A 19150-nucleotide genomic window follows, 5' to 3' on the forward strand; every position below is an offset into this window, starting at 1 on the left:
TGATTTTCTCACTCTTCATTTCTTTTTTGGGGATAATTTATTCTTGATGGTACATGTAGATCCCCTCACTCCACTATAATTGCTTTATGGTACTTAATATATGAATAAACTATGGTATATTTATTTCCTACTGATGGACAGTTAGGCTGTTTCTTCTTTTTGCTGTAACACTGGTGTAATGAATATCCTTGTACAATTCTTAAAATTTTCTTTGCTTTCTAGTTGTCTAGAAATCTAGGCATAGATTTTTTAATCATTAACACTAACATCTTTAGCTTTTTAGGGTATTGCCAAGTTGCATTTCAAAGTAGTTTTACCAGTATATATTCACATAAACATTATGCTGGTTTCTACTTTTTCATATTCTTGCCAATACTTGGTGTTTGTAACACTTAAAATGTTCCCATCCTGCAAATTCACACATGACAATATTAACCTTAAATGTAAATGGGCTAAATGCTCCAATTAAAAGGCACAGACTGGCAAATTGGATAAAGAATCAAGACCCATAGGTGTGCTGTATTCAGGCGACTCATCTCATGTGCAAAGACACACATAGCCTCAAAATAAATGGATGGAGGAATATTTACCAGGCAAATAGAAAGCAAAAACAAAAACAAAAAAAAGCAGGGGTTGCAATTCTAGTCTCTGATAAAAACAGACCTTAAACCAACAAAGATCAAAAAAGACAAAGAAGGGCATTACATAATGGTAAAGGGATCAATGCAACAAGAAGAGCTAATTATTCTAAATATATATGAACCCAATACAGGAGCACTCAGATTCATAAAGCAAGTTCTTAGAGATCTACAAAGAGACTTAGACTCCCACACAATAATAGTGGGAGACTTTAACACTCCACTGTCAATATTAGATCAACGAGACAGAAAATTAACAAGGATATTCAGGAGTTGAACTCAGCTCTGAACCAGGCAGACCTAACAGACATCTACATAACTCTCCACCCCAAATCAACAGAATATACATTCTTCTCAGCACAACATCACACTTATTATAAAATTGACCACATAATTGGAAGTAAAACACTCCTCAGCAAATGCAAAAGAATGCAAATCATAACAGTCTCTCAGACCACAGTGCAATCAAATTAGAACTCAGGATTAAGAAATTCACTGAAAACTGCACAACTGCATGGAAACTGAACAACCTGTTCCTGAATGACTACTGGGTAAATAATGAAATGAAGGCAGATAAGTTCTTTGAAACCAATGGAACAAAGACACAACGTACCAGAATCTCTGGGACACAGCTAAAGCAGTATTTAGAGGAAAATTTATAGCACTAAATGCCCACAAGGGAAAGCAGGAAAGATCTAAAATCAACACCCTAACATCACAATTAAAAGAACTAGAAAAGCAAGAGCAAACACATTCAAAAACCAGCAGAAGACAAAACATAACTAAGATCAGAGCAGAATTGAAGGAGACAGAGACACAAAAAAACCTTCAAAAAAATCAATGAATCCAGGAGCTGGCTCTTTGAAAAGATCAACAAAATTGATAGACCACTAGCCAGACTAATAAAGTAGAAAAGAGAGAATAATCAAATAGACACAATAAAAAATGATAAAGGGGATATCACCACTGATCCCACAGAAATACAAACTACCATCAGAGAATATTATAAACACCTCTATGTAAATAAACTAGAAAATCTAGAAGAAATAGATAAATTCCTGGACACATACACCCTCCCAAGACTAAACCAGAAAGAAGTTGAATCCATGAACAGACCAATAACAAGTTCTGAAATTGAGGCAGTAGTTAATACCTACCAACCAAAAAAAGACCAGGACCACATGGATTCACAGCCGAATTCTACCAGATGTATAAAGAAAAGCTGGTACCACTCCTTCTGAAACTATTCCAATCAATAGAAAAAGAGGGACTCCTCCTGAACTCATTTTATGAGGCAAGCATCATCCTGATATCAAAACCTGGCAGAGACACAACAAAAAAAGAAAATTTTAGGCTAATATCCCTGATGAGCACTGATGCAAAAATCCTCAATAAAATACTGGCAAACTGAATCCAGCAGCACATCAAAAAGCTTATCCACCATGATCAAGTTGGCTTCATCCCTGGGATGCAAGGCTGGTTCAATATACACAAATTAATAAACATAATCCATCACATAAACAGAAACAATGACAAAAACCATATGATTATTTCAATAGATGCAGAAAAGGCCTTTGATAAAATTCAACACCCCTTCATGCTAAAAACTCTCAATAAACTAGGTATTGATGGAACGTATCTCAAAATAATAAGAGCTATTTATGAAAAACCCACAGCCAATATCATACTGAATGGGCAAAAGCTGGAAGCATTCCCTTTGAAAACTGACACGAGACAAGAATGCCCTCTCTCACCACTCCTATTCAACAGATTGTTGGAAGTTCCGGCCAGGGCAATCAGGCAACAGAAAGAAATAAAGTGTATTCATATAGGAAGAGAGGAAGTCAAACTGTCTCTGTTTGCAGACGATATAATTGTATTTTTAGAAAATCCCATCGTCTCAGCCCAAAATCTCCTTAAGCTGATAAGCAACTTCAGCAAAGTCTCAGCATACAAAATCAATGTACAAAAATCACAAGCCTTCTTATACACCAACAACAGACAAACAGAGAGCCAAATCATGAGTGAACTCCCATTCACAATTGCTACAAAGAGAATAAAATACCTAGGAATCCAACTTACAAGGGATGTGAAGGAGCTCTTCAAAGAGAACTACAAACCACTGCTCAAGGAAATAAGAGAGGACACAAACAAATGGAAAAACATTCCATGCTCACGGATAGGAAGAATCAATAACCTGAAAATGGCCATACTGGCCAAAGTAATTCATAGATTCAATGCTATACCCATGAAGCTACCATTGGCTTTCTTCACAGAATTAGGAAAAACTACTTTAAATTTCATATGGAACCAAAAAAGAGCACATATAGCCAAGACAATCCTAAGCAAAAAGAACAAAGCTGGAGGCATCATGCTACCTGTTTTCAAACTATATTACAAGGCTACAGTAACCAATACAGCATGGTACTGGCACCAAAACAGATACACAGACCAATGTAACAGAACAGAGGCCTCAGAAATAACACCACACATCTACAACCACCTGATCTTTGACAAACATGTCACAAACAAGCAATGGGGAAAGGAATCCCTATTTAATAAATGGTGTTGGGAAAACTGGCTAGCCACATGCAGAAAACTGAAACTGGAACCCTTCCTTACACCTTATACAAAAATTAACTCAAGATGGATTAAAGACCTAAACGTGAGACATAAAACCATAAAAACCCTAGAAGAAAACCTGGTAATACCATTCAGGACATAGGCATGGGCAAAGACTTCATGACTAAAACACCAAAAGCAATGGTAACAGAAGCCAAAATTGACAAATTGGTTCTAATTAAACTAAAGAGCGTCTGCACTGCAAAAGAAACTACCATCAGAGTGAACAGGTCACCTAATAGAATGGGAGAAAAGTTTTGCAATCTACTCATCTGACAAAGGGCTAATATCCAGAATCTACAAGGAACTTAAACAAACTTACAAGAAAAAAATAAAACCCCGCTTCAAAAAGTGGGTGAAGGATATGAACATACACTTTTCAAAAGAAGACATTTATGCAGCCAACAAACATGAAAAAAAGCTCATCATAACCGGTCATTAGAGAAATGCAAATCAAAATCACAATGAGATACCATCTCATGCCAGTTAGAATGGCGATCACTGAAAAGTCAGGAAACAACAGATGCTGGAGAGGATGTGGAGAAATAGGAACACTTTTGCACTGTTGGTGGGAGTGTAAGTTAGTTCAGCCATTGTGGAAGACAGTGTGGCAATTCCTGAAGGATCTAGGACTTGGAATACCATTTGACCCAGCAATCCCATTACTGGGTATATCCCCAAAGGATTATAAATTATTCTATAAAGACACATGCACATGTATGTTTATTGCAGCACTATTCACAATAGCAAAGACTTGGAACCAACCCAAATTTCCATTAATGATAGACTGGATAAAGAAAATGTGGCACATATACACCATGGAACACTAGGCAGCCATAAAAAAGGATGATTTCATGTCCTTTGCAGGGACATGGATGAAGCTGGAAACCATCATTCTCAGCAAACTAACACAAAAACAGAAAACCAAACATTATATGTTCTCACTCATAAGTGGGAGTTGAACAATGAGAACACATGGACACAAGGAGGGGAACATCACACACTGGGGCTTGCCAGGGGCTGGAGAGCAAGGGGAGGGACAGCATTAGAAGAAATACCTAATGTAGATGTCGGGTTGATTGGTGCAGCAAACCACCATGGCAGGTATATACCTATGTAACAAACCTTCACATTCTGCACATGTATCCAGAACTTAAAGTATAATAATAAAAAAAAAATGTCCCCACCCTGATAGGCAGGAGATAATGCCTTAATGATACTTTAACTTCTGTTCCCCTTCTTTTGGGAGAAAACAAATAGTCACATGGTCATAAAGGACTGGGAAATGAAGTCCGGCCTTGGACGGCCACCCCACAGTGCCAACTCCACATTGTGGAAGGAGCACACATTTCTGGTGGACAGCTAGCTGACTAATTAATGAGACTAGTGACTAGTCTCAGCCACTGACTAATTTTTTTTAAATGCTTCCACTGACTTAGCTCTCATTATCAATTACTGAAAGATACAGGTTAAAATTCTCCATTATGATTGCATATTTGTCAAATTTTCTTTGTAACTCATTTTTTGCTGATATAAATTTTTATGCTGTGTTGTTAGGAGTCTACAGGCTCAATGTTATTTTGTTTTCCTAGTGAGTTGTTTATTTTCACATTATGTAATGGCTCTCTTTATCTGTGTGGTATTTTTTAAATTAAATTTTATTATTATTATACTTTAAGTTTTAGGGTACATGTGCACAATGTACAGGTTACATATGTATACATGTGCCATGCTGGTGTGCTGCACCCATTAACTCGTCATTTAGCATTAGGTGTATCTCCTAATGCTATCCCTCCTCCCTGCCCCCACCCCCCAACAGTCCCCAGAGTGTGATGTTCCCCTTCCTGTGTCCATGTGTTCTCATTGTTCAATTCCCACCTATGAGTGAGAACATGCGGTGTTTGGTTTTTTGTCCTTGCGATAGTTCACTGAGGATGATGATTTCCAAGTTCATCCATGTCCCTACAAAGGACATGAACTCATCATTTTTTATGGCTGCATAGTATTCCATGGTGTATATGTGCCACATTTTGTTAATCCAGTCTATCATTGTTGGACATTTGGGTTGGTTCCAAGTCTTTGCTATTGTGAATAGTGCCGCAATAAACATACGTGTGCATGTGTCTTTATAGCAGCATGGTTTATAATCCTTTCAGTATATACCCAGTAATGGGATGACTAGGTCAAATGGTATTTCTAGTCTTAGATCCCTGAGGAATCACCACACTGACTTCCACAATGGTTGAACTAGTTTACAGTCCCAACAACAGTGTAAAAATGTTCCTATTTCTCCACATCCTCTCCAGCACCTGTTGTTTCCTGACTTTTTAATGATTGCCATTCTAACTGGTGTGAGATGATATCTCATTGTGGTTTTGATTTGCATTTCTCTGATGGCCAGTGATGATGAGCATTTTTTCATGTGTCTTTTGGCTGCATAAATGTCTTCTTTTGAGAAGTGTCTGTTCATATCCTTTGCCCACTTTTTTTTGATGGGGTTGTTTGTTTTCTTCTTGTAAATTTGTTTGAGTTCATTGTAGATTCTGGATATTTGACCTTTGTCAGATGAGTAGGTTGTGAAAATTTTCTCCCATTTTGTAGGTTGCCTGTTCACTCTGATGGTAGTTTCTTTTGCTGTGCAGAAGCTCTTTAGTTTAATTAGATCCCATTTGTCAATTTTGGCTTTTGTTGCCATTGCTTTTGGTGTTTTAGACATGAAGTCCTTGCCCATGCCTATGTCCTGAATGGTAATGCCTAGGTTTTCTTCTAGGGTTTTTATGGTTTTAGGTCTAACGTTTAAGTCTTCAATCCATCCTGAATTAATTTTTGTATAAGGTGTAAGGAAGGGATCCATTTTCAGCTTTCTACATATGGCTAGCCAGTTTTCCCAGCATCATTTATTAAATAGGGAATCTTTCCCCATTGCTTGTTTTTCTCAGGTTTGTCAAAGATCAGATAGTTGTAGATATGCGGCGTTATTTCTGAGGGCTCTGTTCTGTTCCATTGGTCTATATCTCTGTTTTGGTACCAGTACCATGCTGTTTTGGTTACTGTAGCCTTGTAGTATAGTTTGAAGTCAGGTAGTGTGATGCCTCCAGCTTTGTTCTTTTGGCTTAGGATTGATTTGGTGATGCGGGCTCTATTTTGGTTCTATATGAACTTTGAAGTAGTTTTTTCCAATTCTGTGAAGAAAGTCATTGGTAGCTTGATGGGGATGGCATTGAATCTATAAATTACCTTGGGCAGTATGGTCATTTTCACGATATTGGTTCTTCCTATTCATGAGCATGGAATGTTCTTCCATTTGTTTGTGTCCTCTTTTATTTCATTGAGCAGTGGTTTGTAGTTCGCCTTGAAGAGGTCCTTCACATCCCTTGTAAGTTGGATTCTTAGATATTTTATTCTCTTTGTAGCAATTGTGAATGGGAGTTCACTCATGATTTGGCTCTCTGTTTGTCTGTTGTTGGTGTATAAGAAGGCTTGTGATTTTTGTACATTGATTTTGTATCCTGAGACTTTGCTGAAGTTGCTTATCAGCTTAAGGAGATTTTGGGCTGAGACAATGGGGTTTTCTAGATATACAATCATGTCGTCTGCAAACAGGGACAATTTGACTTCCTCTTTTCCTAATTGAATACCCTTTATTTCCTTCTACTGCCTAATTGCCCTGGCCAGAACTTCCAATACTATGTTGAATAGGAGTGGTGAGAGAGGGCATCCCTGTCTTGTGCCAGTTTTCAAAGGGAATGCTTCCAGTTTTTGCCCATTCAGTATGATATTGGCTGTGGGTTTGTCATAGATAGCTCTTATTATTTTGAGATACGTCCCATCAATACCTAATTTATTGAGAGTTTTTAGCCTGAAGCGTTGTTGAATTTTGTCAAAGGCCTTTTCTGCATCTATTGAGATAATCATGTGGTTTTTGTCTTTGGTTCTGTTTATATGCTGGATACATTTATTGATTTACATATATTGAACCAGCCTTGCATCCCAGGGATGAAGCCCACTTGACCATAGTGGATCAGCTTTTTGATGTGCTGCTGGATTCAGTTTGCCAGTATTTTATTGAGGATTTTTGCATCAATGTTCATCAAGGATATTGGTCTAAAATTCTCTTTTTTGGTTGTGTCTCTGCCTGGCTTTGGTATCAGGATGATGCTGGCCTCATAAAATGAGTTAGGGAGGATTCCCTCTTTTTCTATTGATTGGAATAGTTTCAGAAGGAATGGTACCAGTTCCTCCTTGTACCTCTGGTAGAATTCGGCTGTGAATCCATCTGGTCCTGGACTCTTTTTGGTTGGTAAGCTGTTGATTATTGCCACAATTTCAGATCCTGTTATTGGTCTATTCAGAGATTCAGCTTCTTCCTGGTTTAGTCTTGGGAGTGTATGTGTCGAGGAATTTATCCATTTCTTCCAGATTTTCTAGTTTATTTGTGTAGAGGTGTTTGTAGTATTCTCTGATGGGAGTTTTTATTTCAGTGGGATAGGTGGTGATATCCCCTTTATCATTTTTTATTGTGTCTATTTGATTCTTCTCTCTTTTTGTCTTAATTAGTCTTGCTAGCGGTCTATCAATTTTGTTGATCCTTTCAAAAAACCAGATCCTGGATTCATTAATTTTTTGGAGCGTTTTTGTGTCAGTATTTCCTTCAGTTCTGCTCTGATTTTAGTTATTTCTTGCCTTCTGCTACCTTTTGAATGTGTTTGCTCTTGCATTTCTAGTTCTTTTAATTGTGATGTTAGGGTGTCAATTTTGGATCTTTCCTGCTTTCTCTTGTGGGCATTTAGTGCTATAAATTTCCCTCTACACACTGCTTTGAATGTGTCCCAGAGATTCTGGTATGTTGTGTCTTTGTTCTCATTAGTTTCAAAGAACATCTTTATTTCTGCCTTCATTTCGTTATGTACCCAGTAGTCATTCAGGAGCAGGTTGTTCAGTTTCCATGTAGTTGAGCGGTTTTGAGTGAGTTTCTTAATCCTGAGTTCTAGTTTGATTGCACTGTGGTCTGAGGGACAGTTTGTTATAATTTCTGTTCTTTTACATTTTCTGAGGAGAGCTTTACTTCCAACTATGTGGTCAATTTTGGAATAGGTGTGGTGTGTTGCTCAAAAGAATATATATTCTGTTGATTTGTAGATGTCTATTAAGTCCAGTTGGTGCAGAGCTGAGTTCAATTCCTGGGTATCCTTGTTAACCTTCTGTCTCATTGATCTGTCTAATGTTGACAGTGGGGTGTTAAAGTCTCCCGTTATTATTGTGTGGGAGTCTAAGTCTCTTTGTAGGTCACTCAGGACTTGCTTTATGAATCTGGGTGCTCCTGTATTGGGTGCATATATATTTAGGATAGTTAGCTCTTCTTGTTGAATTGATTCCTTTACCATTATGTAATGGCCTTGTCTCTTTTGATCTTTGTTGGTTTAATGTCTGTTTTATCAGAGACTAGGATTGCAACCCCTGCCTTTTTCTGTTTTCCATTTGCTTGGTAGATCTTCCTCCATCCTTTTATTTTGAGCCTATGTGTGTCTCTGCACGTGAGATGGGTTTCCTGAATACAGCACACTGATGGGTCTTGACTCTTTATCCAATTTGCCAGTCTGTGTCTTTTAATTGGAGCATTTAATCCATTTATATTTAAAGTTAATATTGTTATGTGTGAATTTGATCCTGCCATTATGATGTTAGCTGGTTATTTTGCTTGTTAGTTGATGCAGTTTCTTCCTAGCATCGATGGTCTTTACATTTTGGCGTGATTTTGCAGCGGCTGGTACCAGTTGTTCCTTTCCATGTTTAGTGCTTCCTTCAGGAGCTCTTTTAGGGCAGGCCTGGTGGTGACAAAATCTCTCAGCATTTGCTTGTCCGTAAAGGATTTTCTTTCTCCTTCACTTATGGAGCTTAGTTTGGCTGGATGTGAAATTCTGGGTTGAAAATTCTTTTCTTTAAGAATGTTGAATATTGGCCCCCACTCTCTTCTGGCTTGTAGAGTTTCTGCCAAGAGATCTGCTGTTAGTCTGATGGGCTTTCCTTTGTGGGTAACCAGACCTTTCTCTCTGGCTGCCCTTAACTTTTTTTCCTTCATTTCAACTTTGGTGAATTTGACAATTATGTGTCTTGGAGTTGCTCTTCTCGAGGAGTATCTTTGTGGTGTTCTCTGTATTTCCTGAATCTGAATGTTGGCCTGCCTTGCTAGATTGGGAAAGTTCTCCTGGATAATATCCTGCAGAGTGTTTTCCAACTTGGTTCCATTCTCCCTGTCACTTTCAGGTACACCAATCAGACGTAGATTTGGTCTTGTCACATAGTCCCATATTTCTTGGAGGCTTTGTTCATTTCTTTTTATTTTTTTTTCTCTAAACTTCCCTTCTTGCTTCATTTCATTCATTTCATCTTCCATCACCGATACCCTTTCTTCCAGTTGATCGCATCAGCTCCTGAGGCTTCTGCATTCTTCACGTAGTTCTCGAGCCTTGGCTTTCACTGCCATCAGCTCCTTTAAGCACTTCTCTGTATTGGTTATTCTAGTTATACATTCGTCTAAATTTTCTTCAAAGTTTTTAACTTCTTTGCCTTTGGTTTGAATTTCCTCCTGTAGCTCGGAGTAGTTTGATTGTCTGAAGCCTTCTTCTCTCAACTCGTCAAAGTCATTCACCGACCAGCTTTGTTCCATTGCTGGTGAGGAACTGCGTTCCTTTGGAGGAGGAGAGGCTGTCTGCTTTTTAGAGTTTCCAGTTTTTCTGCTCTGTTTTTTCCCCATCTTTGTGATTTTATCTACTTTTGGTCTTTGATGATGGTGATGTATAGATGGGTTTTTGGTGTGGATGTCCTTTCTGTTTGTTAGTTTTCCTTCTAACAGACAGGACCCTCAGCTGCAGATGTGTTGGAGTTTGTTAGAGGTCCACTTCCGACCCTGTTTGCCTGGGTATTAGCAGCGGTGGCTGCAGAACAGCGGATTTTCATGAACCGCAAATGCTGCTGTCTGATTGTTCCTCTGGAAGTTTTGTCTCAGAGGAGTACCCAGCCCTGTGAGGTGTCAGTCTGCCCCTACTTGGGGGTGCCTCCCAGTTAGGCTGCTCAGGGGTCGGGGGTCAGGGACCCACTTGAGGAAGCAGTCTGCCAGTTCTCAGATTTCCAGCTGCATGCTGGGAGAACCACTGCTCTCTTCAAAGCTGTCAGACAGGGACATTTAAGTCTGCAGAGGTTACTGCTGTCTTTTTGTTTGTCTGTGCGCTGCCCCCAGAGGTGGAGCCTACAGAGGCAGGCAGGCCTCTTTGAGCTGTGGAGGTCTCCACCCAGTTAGAGCTTCCCAGCTGCTTTGTTTACCTCAGCAAGCCTGGACAATGGCGGGCGCCCCTCCCCCAGCCTCGCTGCCACCTTGCAGTTTGATCTAAGACTGCTGTGCTAGCATTCAGTGAGACTCTGTGGGCGTAGGACCCTCCAAGCCATGTGCAGGATATAATCTCCTGGTGCGCCATTTTTTAAGCCCATCGGAAAAGCGCAGTATTAGAGTGGGAGTGACCCGATTTTCCAGGTGCCGTCTGTCACCCCTTTCTTTGACTAGGAAACGGAACTCCCTGACCCCTTGCACTTCCCGAGTGAGGCAATGCCTCGCCCTGCTTCGGCTCGCTGCACCCACTGTCCTGCACCCACTGTCTGGCACTCCCTAGTGAGATGAACCCGGTACCTCAGATGGAAATACAGAAATCACCCGTCTTCTGCATCGCTCACGCTGGGAGCTGTAGACCAGAGCTGTTCCTATTCGGCCATCTTGGCTCCCCCCATCTGTGTGGTTTGTTAATATTATTTTCCACTCACTTACCTTCAAGCTTTCTTGTTTGTTCTAGATGCATTTTTTATATAGAGCCTACGGCTGGCCTTTTTTTTTTTTAATTTGAGAAGCTATTTCTTTTAACACTGTTTTTAGTCTGTTTACATTAGTAGGACTTATTCATATTCTTGGATTTAGTTTAGCATATTCTTCTGTTTTATTTAAGATTAGCTTTACTTTATTTTTCATTCTTCTTACCTTCTATTGGATAGAACACATTTTCTTTTTATAATTTGCATCATTTTTAAATTTTTATTTCTATAGATTTAGGGGTACAAGTGCAGTTTTGTTGCATGGACATATTGCATAGTGGTAAAGTCTGGGCTAAAATGTAACCATTACTCAAATAATATACATTGTACCCATTAGATAATCTCTCATCCCTCACTCTCCTCCTACTCTTCCATCTTTGCAAGGCTCCACTGTCTGTAATTTCATATTCTCTGTCCATGTGTACACATTATTTAGCTCTCACTTACAAGTTACAACATAGGGTAGTTGACTTTCTGTTTATGAGTTATCTCACTTAACATAATGTCCTCCAGTTACATCCATGTTGATACAAAATACATGATTTTATTCTGTTTTATGGTACAGTAGTATTCCATGGTGTGTATATATGGATAGGCTGATAGATGTCATGATAGAGATATTTACAGATTATATATATATATAGCATCTATTCCACATTTTCTCTCTTCATTCATTCATTGATAGGCACTTAGGTTGATTCCATATCTTTGCTATTGTGAATAGTGCTATGATAAGCATACAAGTGGAGGTATCTTTTTGATATAATGATTCCTTCCCTTTAGGAAGATACACAGGAAGTGGGATTGCTGGATCCAATGGTAGTTGAATATTTAGTTTTTTTGAGAACTTTCCATATTTTTTGTTTGTTTGTTTGTTTTGAGACGGAGTCTCGCTCTGTTGCCCAGGCTGGAATGCTGTGGCGTGATCTGGCTTACTGCAAGCTCTGCCTCCCAGGTTCCGCCATTCTCCTGCCTCAGCCTCCTGAGTAGGTGGGACTACAGGCACCCACCACCATGCCCGGCTAGTTTTTTTTGATTTTTAGTAGAGACGGGGTTTCACTGTGTTAGCCAGGATGGTCTTGATCTCCTGACCTCGTGATCCACCTGCCTCAGCCTCCCAAAGTGCTGGGATTACAGGCGTGAGCCACCATGCCTGGCCTCCATATTGTTTTACACAGAGGTTACACTAATTTACATTCCCACCGACAATGTATAAGCATTCCTTTTTCTCCACACTTTTGCCAACATCTGTTATTTTTTAACATTTTAGTAATAGCTATTTTGACTGATGTGAGGCTATATTGTTGTGGTTTTAATTTGTATTTCTCTGATGATTGGGGATGTGGAGCATTTTATTCATATGCTATTCATCCATTTATATATCTTCTTTTGCAAAATGTCTCTACACACCCTTTGCCCACTTTTTAGCAAGGTTATTTCGGTTTTGTTGTTGTTGAGTGGTTTGAGCACCTTGTAGATTCTGGATATTTCATCCTTTGCCAGATGCGTAGTGTGCAAATATTTTCTCCCATTCTGTATGTAGGTTGTCTTTTCTGTTTATTTCTTGCTGTGCAGAGTTTTTAAGTTTAATTAAATCCCATTTGTCTATTTTCATTTTTGTTGCATTTGCTTTTGATGTCTTAGTCATGAATTCTTTGCCTAGGCCAATGTCCAGAAGAGTTTTTCCTGGGTTTTCTTCTAGAACCTTTACAGTTTCCAGTCTTACATTTAAGTCTTTAATCCATGTCGAGTTAATATTTGTATATGGCTAGAGATAGGATTCAGTTTCATTCTTCTGCATGTGGCTATCCAATTTTCCCAGCACAATTTATTGAGCAAGATGTCCTTTCCCTAGTGTATGTTTTTGTCAACTTTGTCAAAGATTAGTTGGCTGTACGTATGTGGCTTTATTTCTGAGTTCTCTATTCTGTTCTATTGATCTATGTGTCTATTTTTTTACACAAGTACCATGCTGTTTCTGGGTACTATAGCCTTGTAGTATAATTTGAAGTCAGTTAATGAGATGTTTCCAGGTTTGTTCTTTTGCTTCAGATTGCTGTCATTCCTTGGGATCTTTTTTCGGTTCCATATAGATTTTAGGATTGTGTTTTCTAATTCTGTAAAAAATGACATCGGCATTTTGATAGAAGTTGCATTGAATCTGTAAATTACCTTGGGCAGTATGATCATTTTAAAGATATTGATTCTTCCAATCCATGAACTTGGGCTGTCTTTTCATTTGTTTGTGTCATCTACAATCTCTTTCATTCATGTTTTGTAGTGTTTCTTGTGGACATCTTTCACCTCCTAAGTTAAATGTATACCTAGGTTTGGGTTTTGTTTTGTTTTGTTTTGTTTTTTATAGCTATTGTAAATGGAATTGACTTCTTGATTTGATTCTCAGCCTTATTGGTGTATAGAAATAGTACTGATTATTGTATTTTGGGCTTATATCCTGTAACTTTAGTGAATTAATTTTCAAATCTAGGAATCTTTTGGCAGAGTCTTTAGGATTTTCTAGATATAAGATCACATCATCAGCAAACAGAGATAATTTGACTTCCTCTTTTCCAATTTGGATGCCTTCTTTTGTTTCTCTTGTCTGATTGCTCTGGCTAGGTCTTTTAGTCCCACGTTGAATGGGCATCCTTGAAATGGGATAAGCTTTTATTGTTTCCTTTTTGCCCTTTATTAGTTTAAAAGTTATACAATCTATTTCTATTTTCTTTTTACTGTTTATTCTTAAATACTTAATATGAATATTTGACTTTCAATGTCTGAAATTTATAAAAAAATACTCCATCCTTCTCCCAAATAATACAAGGATTTTGAATTTTTATTTTTATTTTTATTTTTCTTTTGAGACAGAGTCTCGCTCTGTCATCCAGGCTGGAGTGCAGTGAAGCGATCTGGGCTCACTGCAAGCTCCGCCTCCTGGGTTCACGCCATTCTCCTGCCTCAGCCTCCTGAGTAGCTGGGACTACATGCGCCCGCCACCATGCCTGGCTAATTTTTGTATTTTTAGTAGAGACGGGGTTTCACTGTGTTAGCCAGGATGGTCTCGATCTCCTGACCTCGTGATCTGCCTGCCTCGGCCTCCCAAAGTGCTGGGATTACAGGCATGAGCCACTGCACCCGGCCTATTTATTTTAAATGTTAGTATTCTCTCCTTACAGAACAAATGTTATATAAATATTGACCTGGGTTTTTTTTTGTATTCTCAGAGCCATTTTTTTATTTATTGATTTCGCTGTAGCTATTGCCACTATGTTATTTAAATAATCATCAAGTCTTAAATTTCAACTAATTATTTATTTTAAATTCCTACTTGGTTTTATTCTGTTAGATGTTTATTTTTTAAAATTCATTAATCATTTTAAAGTCACTTATTTTAAAATTTTCTTTATGACTACCTTTCTATTGTTTCAAGTCTTTAAGTGCTTAATGTCATATTCATTTCATCTGATTTTTCATTCATGACTGATTGTTGCTCATATATTTTGTAATTTTTTACTGTGATCTAATCTTCATTGGGACTGTTCTTTACCTGTGGAAATCTTTATATTTTGAAATTTGTAAGTATTCCTCCTCGGTGGTTTTGTTTTCTTTTGCCAGTCACCTTATAATCTTTTGTTAGTTTTTTGTCTTGGGAACCATAAAATTACATGAATAATGTAAAATGAGACTCCAAACCCATAAGACTCACAGGCCAGAGCATCGGTTTTTTATGACAGACTTTTTTCCACAAAGGCCTGATGGGAACAAGATTCCTACTCCCTTCTAAGTTAGTGAGTTACTGGAGCTCCTGCTTTATGCAAGGCCTGAGCTCTAATTTTCAGCCTCATATAGGCCCACATGTCTGGGTGTTACTCTCCAGCTTCCATAGTTGAAGAAATACAAGATTGCTCATTTACTTAAACTTCTTCTTTTATCTTTCTATCTGACAACTGTGGATTTCCGTTAACTATCCAGCAAACTCAGCTATAGATTAAGATTTATTAAATTTTTTATTTTAAATCTATCATTTATAGTTTAAATATTAGAAGGATTACCATTTTTATTTGAGGATTATGTTATCAGAACTCCAAGTGCTCAGTTGTTATTTAGCCCAATTCTCAAGATAAGAAGACTGAGAGAACCACTGTGATCTAGATGGACCAAAATATTTTTCACCACTCACTGAAGCCTACTGGCTTGGCTTTAATAGTATGCAGCAGTTAGAATCCTGCTTCTAAAGTTTGCATCTACAGTATAGACCAGTGCTTCTTAAACTATGGGCCCTACATCATTCTGTCTCAGAATTACCAGAGTCTGTGTTTAAAATGAAGATTTCTAGTCTGAGACCTAGATCTACTAAATCAAAAGTTTTGCAGATAGAGTGTGGACACTTTATAAATTTTCCATGCAATTTCTGTAAAACCAACATTTGATAAATATTGGCTTATAAGTATCATTCAACTGGATCAAGGTTCCTCTAAGTGGTAGGGAACACATCTTTTTATTTTCCTGTGTTCTCCACAGCATTTAATACAATGCCTTACACATATTATGTGACTGACAAATTTTTTTTGATGATCAGATAGATAAATCAGGGTTGGAATCATCTTAGAGTTAAATGGGCTTGAAGCCTGCTACATATAATTGGTGGTTACAACAAGACCCCCCACCCCAACAGTGGGCTGAGCCCTGATCAAGATTTAAATTAGAAAAGTGAGGTATTCACTTATTTATCCAACTAGAAGCATATCCGCAAAGAATGTATGCTATATTGTGTCATAACATATATACAATTTGCTATAGATATTCATTAAATCAATATCATCAACTCATGATGAACTACTAAGTGACAGCAAAATTATACCTGCCATAAGACCCAGTTTCCTCCCTAAAGGAATTCACTTTGTTAGCATGTTGAATGAACCACATATAAAAGTACTTGATTCTTAAGTTAGAGCTGAAGTGAATACAATGGCTGTATAGGACAGAATTGTGGGCGTGGCAAGCTACAAAGCTCTCCTTTGTGTTTTACCAAAGCTCAAGAACAATAATGAGAAATTAGAAATATAATAATCTCAAAGACAGCTAGGATTGTGCCTTTTCATTATCTAAAAAATGAAATCAAGACCTTAAACTTAACATATAATGTCATTGACAGCCAAGATGAAGAGAGGGAAAACCAATTGGATACGGTAACTGTCATTGGCAGACATGCTGCTACTTTGGGGATTATCTTTATATCTCTGATTGTTTTTCTCCAGCTGAGTCAGGAGAAACCACTGGAATTAAGGTAACAAGTTCATATGTATTCATGTTGAAGGCAGGCATCTAGGTAATCATCTAGTCAGATAATAATAACCAAAACTCTCATGCTGGAAGCTAAAAAATGACAAAGAGAGTCTATGAGATTGTGCATTAGAAAAGGCACATTCTGGCAAATGCCAAATATAGTTCTTACTACGTGTCAGGCACTCTTCTAAGCACTTTAAGTATATCAAGGTATTTAAATCTTATAACAACCCCAAGTTAGGAGCTAATATTATCTCAGAAAATTGAGGCATATAGAGGTTAAATAATGTGTTCAAGCTACACTTCAGTGAGTGAACTGTTGGGATTCAAATTCTGGCTATTCGGCTCCAGAGTCTAAGCTTTTCGTGGAGATAATGCTCTCTTAAACGGGACACAAAAAGCACCAACTATATGAGAAAATATTTATATATTGGGCTAGATTAAAATTAGAAACTTTATTCATTGAAAGACAGTACTAAAGAGAGAAAAAGCTCATATTCAAAAAATATAAAGAACTTTTACAAATCAGTAAGAAAAGACAGATGATCTAAGAAAACAATGAGAAAAACACCTGACAGGAACTCCACAAAAGAGGATATCTAAATAGCCAATAAACATATAAAAAATGCTGAATGTCTTTAAGCATCTGGAAAATTCAAACAAAAATTGTAATGGTAGCTGAAGCCATCATACTACCTGACTTCAAACTATACTGCAATCCTATAGTAATCAAACCAGCATGGTACTAATACAAAAGTAGACACATAGATCAATAAAACAGAATAGGGAACCCAGAATAAAGCCACACACCTACAACTAACTGGTCTTCAACAAAGATACAAAAAGAAACCATGGGGAAAGGACACTCTATTCAATAAATGTTGCTGGAAAAACTGGTAAGCCATATGCAGAAGAATGAAGCTGGAACCCTATCTCCAATCGTATACAAAAATTAACTCAAAATGGATTAAAGGCTTCAGTATGAGACCTCAAACTATAAAAATTCTAGAAGAAAACTTAGGAAAAACTTCTGGACATTGGCCTAGGCAATGAATTCTTAACTAAGACCTCAAAAGCAAACGCAACAAAAGCAAAAATAGACAAATGAGACTAAATGAAGCTAAAAAGCTTCTGCACTGCAGAAAAAAAAATCAACAGAAGAAACAGACAACATACAGAGTGGGAGAAATATTTGTAAGTGATGCATCTGGCAAATGGCTAATATTCAGAATCTACAAGGAACATAATCAATTCAACATGCAAAAATCAAATAACCTCAATAAAAAGTGGGTGAAGGCCAGGAGCAGATACTTCTCAAAGGAAAACATACAATTGGCCAATAAGGATGAACAAAATGCTCAACATTTCTAATCATGAGAGAGACGCAAATTAAAACCACAATGAGATACCATGTCACACCAGTCAGAATGGCTACTATTAAAAAGCCAAAAAACTAACAGATGTTGATGGGGATGTGAAAAAAATGTAATGCTTATAAACTGTTGATGGGAATGTAAATTAGCACAGCCTCTATGGAAAACAGTATGGAAATGTCTCAAAAAAATAAAAATGGAACTACCATTTGATCCAGCAATCCCATTTATTGGAAAAAGGAAAAGAAATCATTTTATCAAAAAGACATATGTTGATTGCAACACTATTCACAATACCAAAGTCAAGGAATCAACCTAAGTGTCCATCAGTGGTTGACTGGATAAAGAAAACATGGTATATATACACCATGGAATACTACACAGCCATAGCAAATAATGAAATCACATTCTTCACAGAAATATGAATGGAACTGAAGGCCATTATTCTAAATGAAATAACTCAGAAACAGAAAAACAAATACTGCATGGTCTCACTTATAAGTGGGAGCTAAACAATGGCTACACACAGGAATAAAGATAGAAATAATATATACTAAGAACTCCAAAAGGGAGGAGGGTAGGTGGGAGGGGTGAGGGTTAAAGAACTACCTATTGGATATTATGTTCACTGTTTGGGTGATAGATTCACTAGAAGCCCAAACCTCAGCATTACATAATATACCCATGTAACAAACCTGTACATGTACCCCCGAAACTAAATTAAAAAAAACTGTTTATGCATAGTATAGCTCACAAAATAATATAGATTCAAAAAGAAAGGTGCACTCACTATAATATAATATATAATTATTAATAATTATAATGTTGTATATACTATTAATATTACATACGTACTACTGAATGCCTACAATGGGTCAGGTATTCCTATAAGCACTTTACTTTCATTATCTCCCAATAATTCTCTCTGAGGTCAGTTTTAGTATCTTTAATTTAGAGGCTAATTTATGAAAGATATATATAGAGAGAGTTATGAAATACATACATATATATATAGGTCAGTTTTAGTATCTTTAATTTAGAGGCTAATTTGTGAAATACATATAGTTGAATAAGAAATTATTTAAAACATTCATAGAAGGCTTTCAAAAATATAATGTTGAATGAAAAATGAAAATTACAGAAGTATGTATAGCATGTACCTTTACAGAAAGTTTTAAAACTTACAAAGTTAAACAATGTATTATTTAGAGATACCTACATATGAAGTGTAATTAAAATGAAAATCAAAGGAATTATAATTTTTCAAAACTTAAGATGAATGATGGGAAGGCAAAGAGTTGTATTTGGGAAAGACCATACTGCCAGCTTCAAAAGTAATGGCAAAATTTTAATAAGCAGATAACAGATACAGGG

The 19150-nt window shown here is 37.3% G+C and overlaps 1 long non-coding RNA gene across 2 annotated transcripts in view; it reads right to left on the reverse strand.

Annotated features, from left to right (window-relative positions):
- LOC129524144 (uncharacterized) overlaps positions 1-19150 on the reverse strand; it is a 285903-nt gene that overhangs the window by 67228 nt on the left and 199525 nt on the right. The window lies entirely within an intron of this gene.

The sequence above is a fragment of the Gorilla gorilla genome, chromosome 7 (genome assembly GCF_029281585.2).
Source record: "Gorilla gorilla gorilla isolate KB3781 chromosome 7, NHGRI_mGorGor1-v2.1_pri, whole genome shotgun sequence".
Classification (NCBI taxonomy): Eukaryota; Metazoa; Chordata; class Mammalia; order Primates; family Hominidae; genus Gorilla; species Gorilla gorilla.